The 10,558-nt window shown below is 35.1% G+C and overlaps 1 non-coding gene across 1 annotated transcript; it reads right to left on the reverse strand.

Moving 5' to 3' along the window:
* Positions 1-6,370: 6,370 nt before the first annotated feature.
* LOC124917749 lies at positions 6,371-6,531 on the reverse strand. The gene has a single exon (XR_007097217.1). It is a non-coding gene; the product is annotated as a U1 spliceosomal RNA (small nuclear RNA).
* Between the last annotated feature and the right edge of the window lie 4,027 nt (positions 6,532-10,558).

Genomic DNA, 10,558 nt, shown 5'->3' on the forward strand with positions numbered 1-10,558 from the left:
TTTGGGATAAGTTGTAGTATGTTTGGGATAAGTTGTAGTATGTTTCTTATATCTCGTGTATTGATCAATACTTAGCAAAACGCGACGTACTTAGCGAAATGCAACGTACTTAGCGAAACGCGACGTACTTAGCAAAACGCGACGTACTTAGCGAAACGCGATGTACTTAGCGAAATGCGACGTACTTAGCGAAACGCGAAGTACTTAGCGAAACACAAAGTTAAAAGTTAAAGTTAAAGTTAAAAGTTAAAAGTTAAAATTAAAGTTAAAGTTAAAGGATAAAGTAAAAGTTAAAGTTAAAGTTAAATTTATGTTTTTATAAATAGAGGTAAAGTTACACATACACACGTTGTACATTGAAGGATACCTTCAAGTCTGGATAGTAGGCAAGGAAGGATACACAGTTTAGTTTAGTTTGAGTATCCTTCCTTACTACTATTCAGCCTTGAAGTTTCTTCACATACAATGGTGTTACACTGAAGTATAGGCTTGAAGTTTCATTTGAAAGTATCTTCCAATTCTTTGGTATGTTATGTACATTGAAGTTCATGTTCAATTCTTTGGTATTCATTGGTATGTTTTTCATTTAAAGAAAAATGTTAAAAACATGAATATACACAAAAATGAACTTATAATATAGATTTAAAGAAAAACGTGAAGTATTTAGCGTATCGCGAAGTACCTAGCGAAACGCGAAGTACCTAGCGAAATGCGAAGTACATAGCGTATCGCGAAGTACCTAGAGAAATGCAAAGTACCTAGCGAAACGCGAAGTCATTAAAATTATCATCCAATGTAATGAACCGGCCAGAATATACACACAAAATTAAACTATAAATATTTTAACATTACATGTAACTTCAAGTTCAAGTTCTATCCAAAATTCAATACAAGATTGCAATACTAAGGTTCGATAATTTGATGGAATAACCTGACCACCATCTTCTTCCTAAAAAACTCCATTTCATCGGAGGTCACCTTCTCTACACCCAAGTTAGCAGTCAAGTATTCCATATACATAAGCATAAATACACCATAGCCCCCGCTCTGGGTTGCTCTAGGGACTTCCCCTACCTTAGCTGATGCATTTTTGGCTGGGGGGTCTGGAGTCCTTTCGTATGTCATGGTCGCGAAGTTGAAATTAGGAAACCTTTGTAGCTCAGCATCAGAGTCTCCTTTTGCAAATAATCGTGGAATCATCTCACACAAAGGTCTCAAGTATGGATCGAGATTCCTATAAACACAAGAGTCACAGTCATAAACGTCAATGTGATTATTTTATAGATGAACGACGCACAGTACCTAGTGTTTGTTGCCAATGTTCAAAGGCACGTAGATATCATCAATTGATGGCCATTCTAGCATATATCTATGGTCCACACCCAAGAAGCACTCATCAAATTCTGTGAGTGGATAATTTTTAGAATCATTTTTAAACATCTTGTACTCTCGCCTCATCTTATTTGCTAATAATTAATCCCCTATTGTTACTTTAGAATGTTTATATGTCTTGGGATATTCCGCAATCCTTTTTTGCAACAAGTGGCAGAATGCGTCGGTTTCTTGCAAAATGGGAAAAAATGCAGTACATATCAAACAACATTAAGAAACTACTTAGAATAACATTAATGAATTATGAATTGCACGACTTACAGTATCTTTAAGTCATGTGCACTTTGTTAGAACTCTAACAAACAACTTCTTCCCTGCTTCGCAAGTAAACAAAGACTTTTTCTCATCATTAGTGTCTGGATCATTCAACCAATTATGTAATTGAACCAGCAGCTCATCATCAAATGTTTGAAGGGAATTGATAGTTAATAAATCATTTGTTTTTGCCTGTTTTGACAAAGAAGGGTTGGTGTAGTCTTCATCTTTTTTCTGCTTCCTCACTCTCTTTTTTTGCAAAAATGTTTTAGATGGAGTTTTGTATAATTGGAAATCATCATCGTCATCATCTTCAACCTTCACATTATCCTTCTTCTTCTTATTCTCAATTATTTGTTGCATTATATTGGTGAGCTTCAGATCCTCACTCTCCTTCCCAACCTCTCCACCATCCACCTTCACATCCTCAATCTCCTTCTCAACCTCCTCAACATCCACCTTCACCTTATCCTCAATTTCATTCTCAACCTCCCCACCATCCACATTCACATCCACACTCTCCTCAACCTCCCTACCATCCACATTCCCATCCTTCAATTCCATCTCACTTTCATTCGTCTTCATCTCCTGCAAAATAGAACAATATTGTGGTCAGATATGAACAACAATCGACTTCGCGAAACGCTAAGCACCTAAAGAAATGCGAAGTACTTCATGAAATGCTAAGTCCTTCGCGAAACGCAAAGTCCTTCGCAAAATGCTAAGTTTTATTGTCTTACCTTAGTCTTGTCCATCATCTCACTTTCATTCGTCTCCATCTCCTATAGAATATAACAACATTGTGGTCATCGTTTACTTCCCGAAACAACATTTGACTTCGCTAAGTATAAATTACCTTAGTTTTCTCCTTCTTCTTGTCCACTTTGCTCTAGTTCTTCTTCTCCTCTTCCTCCTCCATATTATCTAATCTGGCTATTAAAATGGTCATCCTTTAGTTGAATTTGGCTAATAACTGTTCGGACATTTATCAACCAACTTTTTCATAAAAGCATGGTGATGTGCTTGAGTTTATTTGTAAGGGGTTTTTGTGTCTTTGATGATCTCTGTTTTCATCTCTTTGAGATCCTTCTTTAGCTCTTTGATGAGCTCCTCCTTCATCTCTTTACCTCCTCCTTCAGCTCATCACATTTACATCCAACAGAAGATGTTGGAGGTAATGCAGGACTTGACGTCGCGGTGGGGGGACTAGGAATGTTGGCATTGGGAGGATTCGATTCATAAGCAAGCTTCCTCTTCAAGTTTTCTGCTTCTTTGAGAGTAGCTTCAGCCTTTCTCTTCTTGGTGGCAGGTTTGAGAGTAGGTTCTTCATGTTCATCTTTATCTTCATGTTCACTTTCATCTTCAACAAAATCATCTTTGACTATCTTCCCTTCTGTAAATTCCTCAAAAAATTCATCAGTTGACTCGTCTATTTGTTCAAAGTCCACACCACTGTATAACCTCTTCTCCATGGAGGACTCTTCTATCTCAGTCTGATCCGTGGTCTCAAGGGCAAACTTTATCTCGATCAAGGTGTTCTTCATGTTGGAATGATAGACTAACAACCTTGGGCGTAGAGGCTCATTAAGTTGATTCTTTCTGGAGAATTTAGGGACAAAGCTTTTGATGACATCATATGTCCACACTTGAAATGTCAATGCAAACCCATAAATATTATAAGCAAAAGGAGCATAAGGATCATCACTCTTTTTCTTCTTCTCATAATATAAGTAACTAAGACGTCTCATGTTCTTGTTCAAACCCTTGAGGGTGGCTATAAAGGTGACATTCCCCCATGAAATTGGAGGAAAGTTTCCTCATCTTCCACCATGTGGAGAATTTTTTGAAATACCACCCTCCTTGGGTCAAATGAAAATGGGTACTAGCAAATCAGGCATACCAGCCCCATCTTCCATGCATCTTCCTTATCTTTGCATTTCAAAAAAGTAGTCTCCAACTCTTGCATTCGTACACTCGTCTTCCCTTTAAAATATTTACTGAGAGAGGTAGACAACCTCAGCATTCTTCTTTGTTCACCTTAGGAAACCTATTGAAGTTTAGGCCTGTGACCAAGGCGTACTCCTTCATACCAAATTCAAGTTCATGCCCATTGACCTTGAAAGTTATCTACTTAGAGTTTGAGCTTACCCTCCTAAGCAATATATGATGTACAATAGTTCTGAGAACTACAAGACTAGGGCTGTGAATAAATATTTGAATTGGGTATTATAAACCTTCTCCAAAAGATCCATTTCCTCGAACTTCTTAACAATCTTCTTCAGGCAGATGGCGCTTTTCCAATAAATCCGACCAGGAAACTCATTAACTGTGGTTTCTACCATCTACAAAAGGAACAACAACAAAAATGTAAGAACAAATACATAAACCATCGGAAACCATAAGTACTTAGCAAAACGCGAGGTACTTAGCGAAACACGAGGTACTTAGCGAAACGTGAGGTACTTAGTGAAACGCGAGGTACTTAGCGAAACGCGAGGTACTTAGCGAAACGCGAGGTACTTAGAGAATCGCGAAGTACTTCGTGAAACCCTAATATGGGATATTCCCATTGAAAAACCATGAACATTAAACTTAACATAAAACGAGCAAAAACCATAAACCTAAACCAAAAACTAAAAACTAAAAACAGACAAGCATAAACCCTAAAACTTAACATGCAAAAACCAAAACCCATAAACAAAAAACCAGAAAAAGACAAGCAACAACCAAAAAACTAAACAAATCTAATTGACGGCGGACGAGAAGACGGGCAGAAAGGATTGGCCTTGGCAGAAGCAGTTCAGTGAAGAGAGGTTCGAGAGAGATGAGTCGCGAGGGATAGAAGAAATGAAATGTTCACATGCAGAAATGATTTTTTTTAAATATATGGTATAGCGCGTGTAGAAACGCACGCCTCTTCGACTTCCTTAGCGAGACGCGAAGTCCTTAGCGAGACGCGAAGTCCCTAGAGAAACGCGAAGTCCCTAGCGAAATGCGAAGTCCATAGAGAAACGCGAAGTTCTTAAAGAAACACGAAGTCCTTAGCGAAACGTGAAGTACAATTTTTTTTATTTGTTTCATAAGTAATCTATCTCGTTTGACAAGGTATCAACAACAAAGTCATGGTTTTGAAGAGAAGTTGTTTTAGCAAAACAAATCTTATTAATTTTACATGGAAACATTTAGATTCTTCAGAAAAAGCCTTTGAAGAAGCAATCATTGAGCTCCAGGTAAGAGAAGATTGTTTAAAATTTATTTCATTAGCTTAATGACTAACGAAATCAAAGTAAAACTATCTCCTCTTACTTGGAGGTCAATGATGGCTTCTTCAAGGGTCTTTTCTAAAGAATCTAAATGTTTTCATTAATGTAAAATCTATTAAGGTTTGTTTTGCTAACACAACTTCTCTTCAAAACCATGAGTGATGTAGATACATTGTCAAATAAAGTTCATGATTAACTATAAATAACAAAAAATCTTGACCCTTAACGAAAGGCGAAGTACTTAGCGAAACGCGAGGTACTTAACGAAACGCGAAGTCCTTAGCGAAACGCGAGGTACTTAGCGAAACGCGAAGTACTTAGCGAAACGTGAAGTATAGAATTTTATAGGTAATATATCTCATTTGACAAGGTATCAACAACAAAGTCATTGTTTTGAAGAGAATTTGTGTTAAAAAAACAAAGTTTATTAATTTTACATGAAAACATTTAGATTCTTCAGAAAAGGCCTTTGAAGAAGCGATCATTGAGCTCCGGGTAAGAAAAGATGGTTTGAAATCGATTACGTTAGCCATTAATTATTTTGCTTAATGACTTACAAAATCGATTTCATACCATCTTAACGGAAGCTCATGATCGCTTCTTCAAAGACATTTTGTGAAGAATTTAAATGTTTCTATGTAAAGATTATTAAGGTTTATTTTGTTAAGATAAATTCTCTTCAAAACCATGAGTGATGTAGATACATTTTCAAATGAAGTCATGATTAACTATAAATAACAAAACATCTTGACCCTTAGCGAAACACGAAGTACTTAGCGAAACGCGAGGTACTTAGAGAAACGCGAGGTGAATCTTCCTTGAAACGGAACCCATATAATCTGCAAATATCATCATCGACAAATAAAAACAATAAGATGAACAAAAATATGAACCAATATGAAGCAATATGAACCATAAGAACAAATTAAAATCATTTAGGGTTAGGGTTTGATTAAGAACAACATAAATCGTTTGAAATAAAGATAATAGAAATAAGAAAATAAATTGATTGAGGGATTTCAAATGAAAATACTGGAAACATGAACATAAATCAATTTAGGGTTAGGATTTGAAATGAAGATCATGGAAATAAGAACATAAATCTGTATGATGAACATCGATTCAGGGTTAGGATTTTCTTATCTTTGATATTTTCCGTCGACGTCGCCCTAGCCGTAGCCATCATCGTTGTCACCGTAGTCTTCGTCGCCGCTGTCGAACAAGAGCAGAGAGAAGAGAGAGAAAGAAAATGAACGAAATGAAAAAAATTGAGTATTTATATAAAACTCTAATCCACTTCGCGAACACTTCGCGCGTGACGCGAAAAAAGTAATTTCGTCTAAAACTAATATATATATATATATATATATATATATATATATATAACAAAAAAAAATATTGATAAATAAATATAATTAATAAATTTAAAATTAATGATGGGAACATTTAGACTTAGATAAATAGAGGCCGTGAGAACGCAGGCCCCTCGGGAACAAATTATGACGTACATTCAACCAACATGGGTTGATCTCAAACAAGCACCCTTTCTATGTGCAATTAAAGTCACAAGCCTAGGACATGGACCTTCTTGATCGTCCAATGACCCCATCCAGGTATGTAAGTAAGTAATTTCCTGTTCAGGCCCATCATTTTATAAGACGTTGCTGCTGGTTCTTCATTTGGGTGGTCTATGGAGAGGAAGCTTTCGAGGAGAGAGAGAAATGGAGACAGATTATTGTCATCAGGTGCCGTAAAGGTTTTTTTTTCTTTGAGAAGATAACAAGGTAAAGGGTTGTTTCATTTGTGTTCTCCTAAGAATTAATCGGTGTTTGTTACAAAGGAACTTCAGTGTATTGATTTTAACTTCAGTTTTTGCGTTTTCTTTGAGAAGATAACAAGGTAAAGGGTTGTTTCATTAGTGTTCTCCTAAGCATTAATCGGAGTTTGTTACAAAGGAACTTCAGTGTATTGATTTTAAGTTCAGTTTTTGCGTTTTTTTTTAGAAGAAACAAGGTAAAGAGTTGTTTCATTTGTGTTCTCTAAGAATTAATCGGAGTTTGTTACAAAGGAACTTCAGTGTATTGATTTTAAGTTCAGTTTTTGCGTTTTCACATGGGAATGAAATGAAAAGTAGTTCTAATGTAAAAGTTCTTTGAATTTGAAGTCAACTAGACTGTTGTTGCATTTACTAATAAACATGTAGTCGGATTGCTTGATGCCGCCAATCGATTCCTCCACAATGGTTAAACTTTGGGGAAAGCCTGAAATGATTCAAGGTGAGGTTTAAGGTTTATTTCCACGTAACAATTGGAAATACAATAAATGATTTAATATAGGTTTGACCAACAATAACATAGGAATCCAATGGTTCGAGTAACTCTACCTTACAATGTTTATAGGATTTCTAGTTGAGTGAAAATATGATACAATTGTAAGGCTTTATCAATTTATTTGACTTGTAAAGTTGTGTATGCAGACTCTCAACTCTTTGAATTACTTTTCTTACTCTCAAACCGAGAAGGAAAGGGAAAAGAAATGGGAGACAAAGGCCCAATGTAGAGACTGCAATTATCAGGTACTAAAACTAAACTTTAGGTGACAAAATTTGAAAATATTTGACCAAGTATTCCTGCCCTTTGTGCATACTGTCATCACAAAATGAACCATTTTCTTTGCCTAGAAGGTAAAAGTAAGTGAGAGTTGTTGGTCTGAAAACTTGCTTTCACTGATAATGTTCCTTATGCAGTTGTGGATTGTGTATCATAGAGGACATGAGTTCCTTCAAATCACATATCCTTGGACTTATAGGAAAGGCTGGTAAGATGAGTACTGAACCATTTCTTGGTGAGGCACATAGAAAATTACAGTTAGTTTATTAGCTTTAGTAAAGTTACATAACAATTTCTTAGTTGGAATTTTCGGTAAAATTCGTTTAACATCAATTCTTTCAAGTTCTTATTGCTGTTCATAAGAATTTAAATTACAACACATCTAAGGGGCTGCTCACATATCAAATGGTTCCCAGGAACTTCAAATTTTCAATTAATTCTGGGTGAATATATTAAAGACTACTTGTCATAAGCCTTTTACCATGTTCTTTCTAATCTTCCGGATATCACTGTGACAAATTCTGCCAAGTTTCCAAAGCTTATACACTTAATTTACTTGAAGAACTCTCCAAAAAACATACCCAATTAGAGATAAATTTGTGAATCTTAAAATTGTGTTTTGTTGTTAAGTTTGGGATCTAATATTGTATAGTTACTCACCTGGCTTAAAGCTTTCTAAAAAATAGATTGTGGTTTGTTTGAAGAGAATTGATTGGAGTCAATTATATTTATTATAATATTAGGCTCCCATGTATTGTTTGGGTTAGTATATGGACTAGTAAAACACAAATACAATTACCTGCCCACTAGTTTTGTAAACATTTTTAGATTTTTTTTTTATCTCATTGGCATTTAAAATTCTTGCGTTGTTTTCTTATTTATAGTTTTATTTTATTTCTTTTGTAACGTTTGAACGCATTTTTAGACCTTTTTAATAAAAGTTAACCTTTTAAAAAAAATATGAAGATAAATAAATATTTCTTTCTCATTGTTTTCTCAAGACCATATAAACTTTGACCAGCTTAAAAACTTAATAATTGGGAAATTTGAGGAAATGACCCTCCAGATGGGCTTAATTACGGATGGTGCGGGCCCATAATTTTAATAGCGCTGGTGACCCTTTTTTTTAATGACAATTATACTCTTGCGTAACGCAACTCCAGTTGCGTGACGCAACCGATTTTTTTTTTTTTACATTTTTTTTTTCGTCTCGCGGTTGCGTGACGCGATTGTGTAACGCAACTGGGGCATTTTCGTCCAAAAAATTTCATAATTAAAATTATTTGAAAAATAAAAAAATAAAAAATTGCGTCACGCAACCTGAGGATGCGTGACACAATAGAGACATTTTCGTCAGAAAAAAAAGGGTCACCAGCGCTATTAAAATTATGGGCCCGCACCATCCGTAATTAGGCCCATCTAGAGGGTCATTTCCTCAAATTTCCCTCATAGTTCTATCACTTCATAAGATTAAGTTATGTCCTTTTGACAATAAAAAAGTCCCTTCATAAGATTAAGTTATGGCCTTCTAGTAATAAAAAGTAGTGGACAATAGAATGCTTAGAAAATGGATATCATTTAAATCTAAGATATTAGAAGAAAAAAAAATATCTAGACGAACATAGAAGATGGAAAGACAAAAAAAAAATGGAAACACCAAAAAATTGAATATCTTATAACTTTCTAATTTCTTTGTAGGCATTTTGTTTCAGTCCAATTAGGCACTTAATGAAATAAGCAAATCCTAAAAATGTAATTTTTTCCATTCTTTCCATTACTGTTGGTAAGCATTCGGTTAGGAGAAGTAAAAAATAGTGAAGAAGAAACAGAGAAAAAATATATAGAGAGAAAAAGAAATAGAGAAAGAAGAAGAGAATGAAAAAGAATAATTTCCTTGCCTATATTATATTTATATTAAAATTTCTTGTTATCTTATATTTAAATTTGTTTATGTTTGAATGAAATTGGTTTCTTTGTAGGTATATGTATCCATTTCTTGTTGATATAATGATATTTGACGATTGATCCCGTGGGTTTTTACCCTGAAAGTAAAAATATTTCACGTAAATTTGGTGTTGTTTTATTATTGTATTTGATATCTTATTTTAGATTTGGATGAATGGTGTATTTACCCATCTTATATCGATTGATTATAATAAAAAAATATTATTATTTTTTAAAATTCTCAACAACCTTATCTGGAGAAATCAAAAGTGCCCGAGGACAATAACAGGGTAAAGAATGGGCAATATCATGAACGAATTAAATAAGGATCTCTTTCCCTTATATTATTTAAAGTTGGAAGGAGAACGCAAGAATAAAATAATACAAAATTATAATGGAAAAAAGGTCACTTAGACGTATCGGGAAATTTGATGAAATGGCCCCATAACAGGGGAAATTCCAAAAAGGGCCCCCGCCTACTAATGTTGGCAAAAAGGGCCCTTTTGCCCTGCGAAATGTCAGAAATACCCCTTCGGCGCCAGTTTTTACGCTCATAGACGCGAATTACCAATCACGCGATTTAATCTAAATCGCGTGAGTTCATCACCGCGATTTAGATGAAACGCGTGATTGGTAATTCGTGTTTTTAAATGTACGTGAATTACCATCCACGCGTTTCATCTAAATCGCGGTGATGAACTCACGCGATTTAGATTAAATCGCGTGCATGGTAAATCGCGTCTTTAGTCTTATATATAATTTTCCGGCCCTAATTTAAAACAAAACCTCCCCGATTCTCCCTCCCACTCCGACTTCCAAAACCAGTCTTCTCAACTGCCAAATACCCTTCAACATAGATCATGATCATCGTTCCTCAACATCGTTCCTCGTCCAACATCATCGACTTTCCACTCTATTCGACATCAACGTCTTTTTCCGCCGTCTATTCGACATATTCCAGTGAGTTTAGGGCTTTAAGTGTTAGGGTTAGGTTTTAGAAGTGTATTATGCCGTTCATATTGATTTATATTGATGTATTTAGGGTTTAGGGTTTGGTTCTGGTTTCGTTTATGTGTGTAAATGCTTTTAGTGTGT

The sequence above is a fragment of the Impatiens glandulifera genome, unplaced genomic scaffold, assembly GCF_907164915.1.
Source record: "Impatiens glandulifera unplaced genomic scaffold, dImpGla2.1, whole genome shotgun sequence".
Taxonomy (NCBI): Eukaryota; Viridiplantae; Streptophyta; class Magnoliopsida; order Ericales; family Balsaminaceae; genus Impatiens; species Impatiens glandulifera.